Source organism: Pan troglodytes, chromosome 7 (assembly GCF_028858775.2).
Source record: "Pan troglodytes isolate AG18354 chromosome 7, NHGRI_mPanTro3-v2.0_pri, whole genome shotgun sequence".
Taxonomy (NCBI): domain Eukaryota; kingdom Metazoa; phylum Chordata; class Mammalia; order Primates; family Hominidae; genus Pan; species Pan troglodytes.
Genome location: NC_072405.2, coordinates 127,824,020 through 127,832,735, shown reverse-complemented (window position 1 = coordinate 127,832,735; position 8,716 = coordinate 127,824,020).

The following is an 8,716-nucleotide window of genomic DNA, read 5'->3' as shown; positions in this document are numbered from 1 at the left end:
CTGACAAATTTTTTGTATTTTTAGTAGAGACGGGGTTTCACCGTGTTAGCCAGGATGGTCTCGATCTCCTGACCTCGTGATCCGCCCGCCTCGGCCTCCCAAAGTGCTGGGATTACAGGCATAAGCCACCGCGCCCGGCCTACTGTCTGATATTTTATATAGCTTTCAGTTTGTTTACTTTCAGACTTTATCTCACCCTATCTACACACACTGCCAACTCCATGAAAACAGACGATTTTATTCACTTACTTATTCTCAACACCTAGTGATTGGCACAAGTATCAATAAATACTTATTGAATGATTGTTGAGTGACATGATAAATGCAAGAGAAATTAAAATGTCTCTCACAATGTCTCTCACTTACCTCTTACTGTTCATCTCCAAAGTGGGGAAAAGTGAAGAATGTAAAATTAGTGATAGGCACAAACATTGCATTTTTTAGAAGTATCTGAATGCTCCCTTGTACGGACTTTCCAGGAAATAGTTACTAAATATGTCATAGGAACCCTGGTAGAGATTTTAAACATAGTAATTCGCAGGTCTTCGGTAATTACCATTCGACAAATATTGGCTGAGCACCTATTATGTGCTGGGTGCTAGGAGTGAAGATAGCGTACTGAACAAACCAGGCAAAAGCCCTGCAGCATGTTTGTCATGGAGACAAACAGAACACTATTGTGATGAGCGTCTTGAAGCAAAAGTTCCTGATATCAGGGTGCTAACAATTTAGGAGATTGAGAACGACCTGAAGGGAGCAGTGTGGAACCTGAAGGTGGATAGGGAAGGGAGTAACGAATGATAGAGTCTTTTCTATGAGGACGAGGAAGGCCAGTGCCAACATCTGAAGTGAAGAGGCCTCCTAATGCTTTCTAGGATCTGGAAGAAGTTCAGTATGAGGACGAGTGTTAGGAAATAAGGCTGAAGGCAGAGGCAGCCCTGGAGGATCTTCTAACCCATGTCAAGCAGTTGAGAATTTATGGAGTGAAATAGCAAGCCATTGAAGAGTTTCAAGGTGAGAGGAATAATTTGAAATATTCATTTTAGAACACTTATTCTGGTTGCTAAATGGGGAACAGATGGTGGGTTTCTATTCTCTTCTCTCCCAAAGGGGAATGATGATGATGATCATGACCTGTGCAGAGAAAGGAGACAGAGGGTAACTTTGAATAAATATTTAGTAAGTAGAATCTAGAGAACTTGATAGTAACTGGATCAGGAACATTAAGGAGAGGAAAGAATTAAGGATGGCACGTATTTCTGCTTTCATGTGAAACTTCAGGTGAAGTTTATGTCATTTACCAAGACAGGATACACTGAAGAAAAAATAAGTTTCTGAGAAATTATGCCTTATGTTAATTTCCTATTGCACATGTAACAAATTACCACAAACTTTGTGGCTTAAAACAGCACACCTTTTATTATTTTATAGCTTTTTAGCTCAGAAGTCTCAAATTGTTCTCGCTGAACTATGCTCAAGGTGTTGGCAGGGCTGTGTTCCCTTCTGGGGGCTCTCAGAAGGAATCTGTTTCCTTGTCTTTTCCAGATTTTAGAAGGCTGCCCCAATTCCTTGGCTCATGACCACTTCCACCAACTGCAAAAACCAGCTTTCATCCTTTTCAAAGCCAGAATTGGCTAATTGAATATGCCGTATCTCTGGTTCTGAGTCCTCTGCCTCTCTTTCATTTAAGTATCATTTTGATTACATCGGGTCCACCTAGATAATCCAGGATATCTTTTTATTTTAAGGTCAGCTGTTTTGCAACTTCAGTTCCGTCTGCTACCTTAATCGCCCCTTGCCATGTAACGTGACATACAGACTCTGGGAATTAGGATGTGGACATCTTCGGGGAGTAACTAAAATCTGCCTACCACATGCCGCCAATCCAAACTGTCCCTAAATTCAGACTCACATACCTAAAAACCTGACATCTTGACTTGGATGGCTATTTGGCATCTAAAACTTATGTCTAAAAAAACCCAACTCTTGATCCCTCCCAGCCTTCTTTACCACACTTTTTCCATGTCATTGTCTGGCACCACCATGCATTTAGTTGCCCATCCTGGCTTCTCTCTTTCCCACCCTACTTCCAAGTCATCAGAAAATAGAACTCTGACTTTCAAATATATCCTATATGTGACCAATTACTTCACCCCTTTCAACCTAGTCCAAGCTGTCTTCTCTTATTTAGAATGCTGGATAACAATCAAGAGTCTCCTAATTGAACTCCCTTCCTGCTACACTTGCCCCATCCAGTCCACACTCATTACAGCACCCATAGGCAAACTTACAAGCTAAGTCAGGTTATGATTCTCCCCTGCTGTCCTGTCCTCTCATCGTGCTTAGAATAAAATCCAAAGCTGCATGACCTGCACACCTCCACATGTGCTGGCCTAGGCTGTTCCTGCTCTCTCAGTTCCCACAGCTCTTCCCTCACTCCAGATACATACACCTCCTTACTATTCCTTGTGCACTCCAAGTTCATCTCACTTCAGACTCATTTATTTTGGCCTGGGAAGCTCTTCTCTCAGCTATCTCTCCAGGCTTTGTTTACAGTGGCCTTTTCTGGCCACCCTACTTAAAATAGCCTGCATCAGGCCGGGTGCGGTGGCTCACACCTGTAACCCCAGCACTTTGGGAGGCCGAGGCGGGTGGATCACGAGGTCAGGAGATCGAGACCATCCTGGCTAACATGGTGAAACCCTGTCTTTACTAAAAAATACAAAAAAATTAGCTGGGCATGGTGGCGGGCGCCTGTAGTCCCAGCTTCTCGGGAGGCCGAGGCAGGAGAATGGCGTGAACCCGGGAGGTGGAGCATGCAGTGAGCCGAGATCGCACCACTGCACTCCAGCCTGGGCGACTGAGCAAGACTCTGTCTCAAAAAAAAAAAAAAAAAAAAAAAATAGCCTGCATTAGTCTTCTGTTGCTGCTGGAAAAAAATATCAGAATTTAGTGGCTTAAAGCAGCAGAAATTTATGTCCCCATTTTCTTACTGATTGTAAACTGACAGCCATTCCTAGCTTCTATGAGATGCCACATTCCTTGGCTTGTGGTCCCTTCCTCCATCTTCAAAGCCAGCTATGGCAGGCAAGTCTCTCTCATGCTTTAAATTTCTCCTGCATCTTATTCCATTGTCCTTGTCACATACCTCTAACCTTTCACTTTTGAGGGCCTATGTGATGATACTGGGTTCATCTACATTATTCTAGATAAACTCCCCACCTCGAGACCCTTAACCTTAACCACGCCTGTAAAATTCCCTGTTTCATGTAATGCAACATAGTCATAGCTTCTAGGGATTAGAGGGTTTGCATCTTTGTGGGGCCATTATTCCACCTACAGTACAGCCCTCTCCATCTCTCTATCCATTTAGCCTGCTTCATTTTTTGTAGTGTTTCTCTCAAACTGATGTTGTTTCTTTCACTGTTTGTCCCTTCAGCTAAACAGTGAATCTCATGAAATTAGAGATTGTTTCTATTGGTTACTTCAGTAGATTCAGCACCTACAGCAGTGCCTGGCGCATAATAAGTGCTCAATAAATAGTTGAAGAAAGAACCAGGAGTTTACTCGGGGGCATCTTGGGTTTGAAATGTGTGCATGATCATCAGTGGATATATCCAGTAAGCAATTGAGTGTGTGCTGGGACCTGGTAGGGTTTTCCTTTTACATGGTTAGAGAAAGGTGGGTGGGTGTGATAGTAAGCTCAAAATCCATGGAGTCAGATAGTCCTGGACTAAAATCCAAACCTGGCATTACTCAACAGTGGACAGATGACACCAACCTCCATCAATAACAATGGTATTTAGCTTTGGGATTGTTGATAGGATTAAGTGAGATGCTATATATAACACACTTATAGTTCCTAGTGTATACTAAGCATTCAATAAATGTGCACTATACTTCCTTCCACCATGGGTAACGGTGAGGAAAATGGATAAAGTGAGAAGTGAGGAAGAAGCTGTTCCAGGACAGAGCCAATGGGAACACTAAGGAACAGAAAGAGGAAGAGGCGGCAACACTATTAACAACAAAAATTGGGAAGAACTGGAAAGGTCAGAGGAAAATCAGGAGAGTCCGGCTATGGAAGTCACAGGAAGAATAGATTGTTTCAGGAAGGAGCTTGTGCTGAACAGTGTCAGACACCGCTGAGAGGTTAAGCAAAATAATCCACACAAAGGAAGTATTATCTTAAATCACAGAAGAAGATTTTAGTACAAAATTATTACCCATAGTCCCATAGTTAGGAAGGGAATGGAACAGAGTCTTAATTTCTATACAATATCTCCTCTGCCGTTTTTTTTTTGTTTTGTTTTGTTTTGTTTTTTTTTGAGGCAGAGTCTTGCTCTGTTGCCCAGGCTGGAGTGCAGTGGCACAATCTTGGCTCACTGCAACTTCTGCCTTCCAGGTTCAAGCGATTCTCCTGCCTCAGCCTCCCGAGTAGCTGGGATTACAGGTGCGTGCCACCACACCTGGCTAATTTTTGTATTTTTAGTAGAGATGGGGTTTCACCATGTTGGTCAGGCTGGTCTTGAACTCTTGAACTCATGATCCTCCTGCCTCAGCCTCCCAAAGTGCTAGGATTACAGGCGTGAGCCACCATCTCCAGCCTTTTTTTTTTTTAGCCAGAGAATATCTGGTTTTTAGCAGGGCACCCAGGGTGGAAGCTGTATGTCCCAGCCTTCCTTCAGCCTTGACAGGGACATTTCACTAAGTTCTGGCCCGTCAGCTGTAAGTATGCATGACGTGGGAGACTACTGGCAGCTGTCCTTAGAAGAATGGGGCCTCCGGTTCCTTCTTCCTACCAGCTGGGATGCAGAAATCATGGCTACAGCTTAGCTAGCTAAGTGCTTATTTGGGGGTTTTCTGTCACATACAACTGAATTTAATACTAATTTGCTACTGCCGAAGTGGCAAATTTGAAATTTGCCCTAAGATCCATGTGGTTTTGTCTGATACCAAAGTCGTTTCTTCTAACACAATGATTCATTGCCTCTGCTTTAAATTACCCAAAAGACAAACTAGAATCCTTCTTGACCTGACTCATTACCTGCAGCAGTGCCCCTGGCTCTTGTGTAATTGCAGGATTAGAGCTAGCTTTGTGTATGTTGTTATGGGAAGTGTTGGGCTTTGCAGTTTCTAGCACCTGGGAGACATGTGAACAATTCTGGGATGGTTTTGTGGAGTCAGGATACCAGTCGTTGAATCAAAAGGCTACATACAGGCTACAGTATTTAGTCTGAACCTAAGACTCAATATTTGAGAATACACTGAGGGGAAAGCAGCCGGCTTTGGGGGTAGGAAAGGGAGAAATGTAGACTCGAGAGATTTGAGGGGCCACAATGGAAGGAAGACTCCCCACAAGTCAGCACAGTGGGTTCTAGACTTGCTTTGTCATTAAATAGTTTGGTGGTTCTGGACTGACTTATAACCCAGATGTTTCACGCTTGTACTTTCCATTATATTACACATGCCATGGAAAAGCTTCAAAATAATCTAGGACCATTTGGAAATATCGCTGCATAGGACCTACCAAAGGAAAGGGACCTGACTGAGCCATCACTGCTGCGACCTTGGACTTCCAGTAGTAATGCTGAAATGCACCAGTTTATATGCAATTTATTCATGACTAATAGCTTATATTTTTCAATTCAGCCACTCATGAACCAGAATATTCCCTCTGGACAGAGAATTATTGAATTCAAACAAACACTTATTGGGCACCTGTAATTGGTCAAACTAACAAGCATTTAGGTTGATTTAAACTATTGCCTAGACCTAATTAGCATTCCAATTTAACACACTGTGCTAACTGGTCCCTGAAGGTTCATTAGTAAAGGTTTCCTATGCTTCCCAATGCTCTCTTAGAATCTCATACTTAAGAAGTGCATGAATTAAGTCACAGCTTCACATTCAAGACTGATCCTCCTCTAGGTTTAGAGAATTTGCATGGCTTGGTCAACTGTTTTGGACAGTTTAATTGCCTAATATCTCCTTTTTATACATGTCACAGTTATTTGTTACCCAACGTCAATATTTAGAAACACTTAGCCAGGATCAAGAGATATTTGAAAACATCGTTAATGAAGGCACTAGGCTGTAATTAAATAAACATGGTTTGGGATAAAAAGAGTCAAGTTATGTGTGAAGTTGCCAGTTGTTTGTGGTTGATTGTCTTACAACCACATGTGCTACCACATAATGGGTGTTTCTTTGTTTTGCCAGAAGTAAATACTCTCCCTCTTTTAAAGTTTTATAGTCATCAGACTAATAAAAATTATTAAGATCTTTGTGATTGCGATATTTCAAGGTGAGTAGTGAGAGAATAAAGCAAATAATTCACCTGCCAGAATTTCCAGTACTATTTTCTGCTATAGCTTCTCTTGAACTTCTCTGTTTTCATATTTTTTCTCAGAGTACTACAGGGAAATATCTTTTGAATTATTGTTAACAGCCTAAAAAGTAGTCTTCAGATTTTGTACTGTATTAGAATGACTGAATTCATGTTCAATGATACCTATAGTGCCCACACTTTCCCTGCCCCAAACCAGAAAAAAATCTACTGCTTTATTTTCTAATGGGTGACATTTGAAAAAGCAGAGTAGGCTGTTTGTTTTTAAAAAGTGCATAGTTCTCTTGCTTCAGAAAGAATGGTTTTACAACCAATTTTGTTGAGTTAGGGTAATGATATTAAGTGAAAAATACCCATATGATAAAATATTTTATACATTCTGGGTGATAAAAAATAAAGACATGATAAATCAAGATATTTCTCTTATGGGGACCCTATATAAAGGCTGAATTCTGAGCAGACTTTTGAGTGAGGAGAAACAGAATGGTGAGGAGGAGGAGGGAACCTCTTATGCATTGGCAGAGGATGAAACAGGCAAATCAGGGGTAAGGAATGACAAGCCTTCAGGATAGAGAAATGTTGCAGGAAAGGACTTACTTGCCACATGCCAAGTTTTCAGAAAACACCAGTTGTGACAAATAGCTCCTGCATTTCTTTCACTCTTTCCCAAGATCAAAGAGGTGATTGTGTGGTGAGTTGGGGTCTGGGCTGCCCCCACCTTTTCTCTCTCTTCCTAAGACTGGCCCTCTGAACAGAATAGTGCCTTCTCCTCCACTTCTTGGGCTCTGTCCCTGCCCTGCCAGGGATGGGCAGTCAATTCAAGGGGAAGTCAATGCTAAGCCATATTCTGTAATCTAGCTTTACCAATAATTAGGCTGCTATTTTACCTTCATCTCTCTCTGTACCGATTTCTCATCACATTTGATCTGAGAGGGTAAGAGAAAATATTATGACCTTTAAATCTCAATGTATGGTTTAATAGAAAAAGAAATAGAAAATGAAGAAAAATTCACTTGTCTTCCTGAAATTCCGCTTTCATCATGTCAGTCTCTGCATATTTCCTTTGTAAGATTTCAGTGGTCTCCATAAAAAGGCTCAGTTCTCTGATTTTCAAAGCCGTCTATTGCTTACTTTCACTCTACTAGAGCAACCTTTTTTTTTTTTTTGCTGTATTAAGGAGGTTGACAAATACCATTGGCAATGGTATTTGCCATCTTCATTTCCATCTTAGGTTCTTCTTCCTTAGCCATTTCTGTGCCATATGACTCCTGGTCATAGCTGATTGGATCAGGATGACCATCTGGCCCAAGGGCAACCAATTTCTAGGCTGGCCAGTGATGTGTAACCTGCTCTGGTACAAAAAGCTTTACCCAAGCAGGATTGAAGGTAATAACCTGGACCAATCAGATTGTCTTTCTTAGGACTTTGAATAGGGAAATAAAGAGTGAATTAGACAAAGGGAAAGGTGCCAGAGGAGAAGTGAACCCAAAGAGAAGCAGGATCTGAGAGAGAGGCTGGTGGTATTAGAAGAGAAGACTGGAGTGAAGTTGTTCTTCGGTAGCAGCCTAGTGTACCCTTTATTTAGTCGACTTTATTTGACCTTAGAGGGCATGCTTTCTTCACCAGCTGGTCACAATGTTGCACTTAAAATCTGGAATCCTGAACATCCCCTGGGGGCTTTGTGTGTTCTATTCATGTCCTCTCTCCTCAGCTCTTGCGTCTTTTCCACCCGTGCACTGTTCCTTCACAGCACTAATAATCTTTTGCAATTGTATTTTTATTTGCATATCTATTTATTCAATAACTGCTTCTTCTAGTAGGCTGGGAGCAACCTATGGGGGCAAGGATTAGTGCATTTTTGTTCACCACTGTGTTCTTAGTATTTTGCTCAGTGCCTCGGCATAGTAGATTCTTAATATTCTGAATGAATGATAGTGAATTTTTCTCCCACTTCTGCGATTTCCCTCTACCTTTCTCAAGTCCAGACTCAAGAACCTTTGCTTATTTCTCTGTCTCAGTGTTGCCTTCTTTGGTCTTTTAATTGCATTTATAGTTTAACCACTACAAGGTATTTATTATACTACTGTTACTCCTTAACTGTTGTATGCATTCAAAGTTAATTTTTACATGAATGAAAGCAGGTATAGTGACTCTTTCCATGTACCCCCTTCTTCTCCAAAATGCCTAGCACAGTGCCAGACCTGTCATGAATATTTGATAAATGCTTGGTGGCCTATAACAAAGTCCCTTTCAGTGACTGAGCCAAAAGATGGAGGCTCAAGGTGCCATGAAATCCTGGAGACTTACTTTTTAAGGCTTGTACATTAGGAAAAAATGTTTTTAGAGGAAAAAACTGTGGTTTCTACC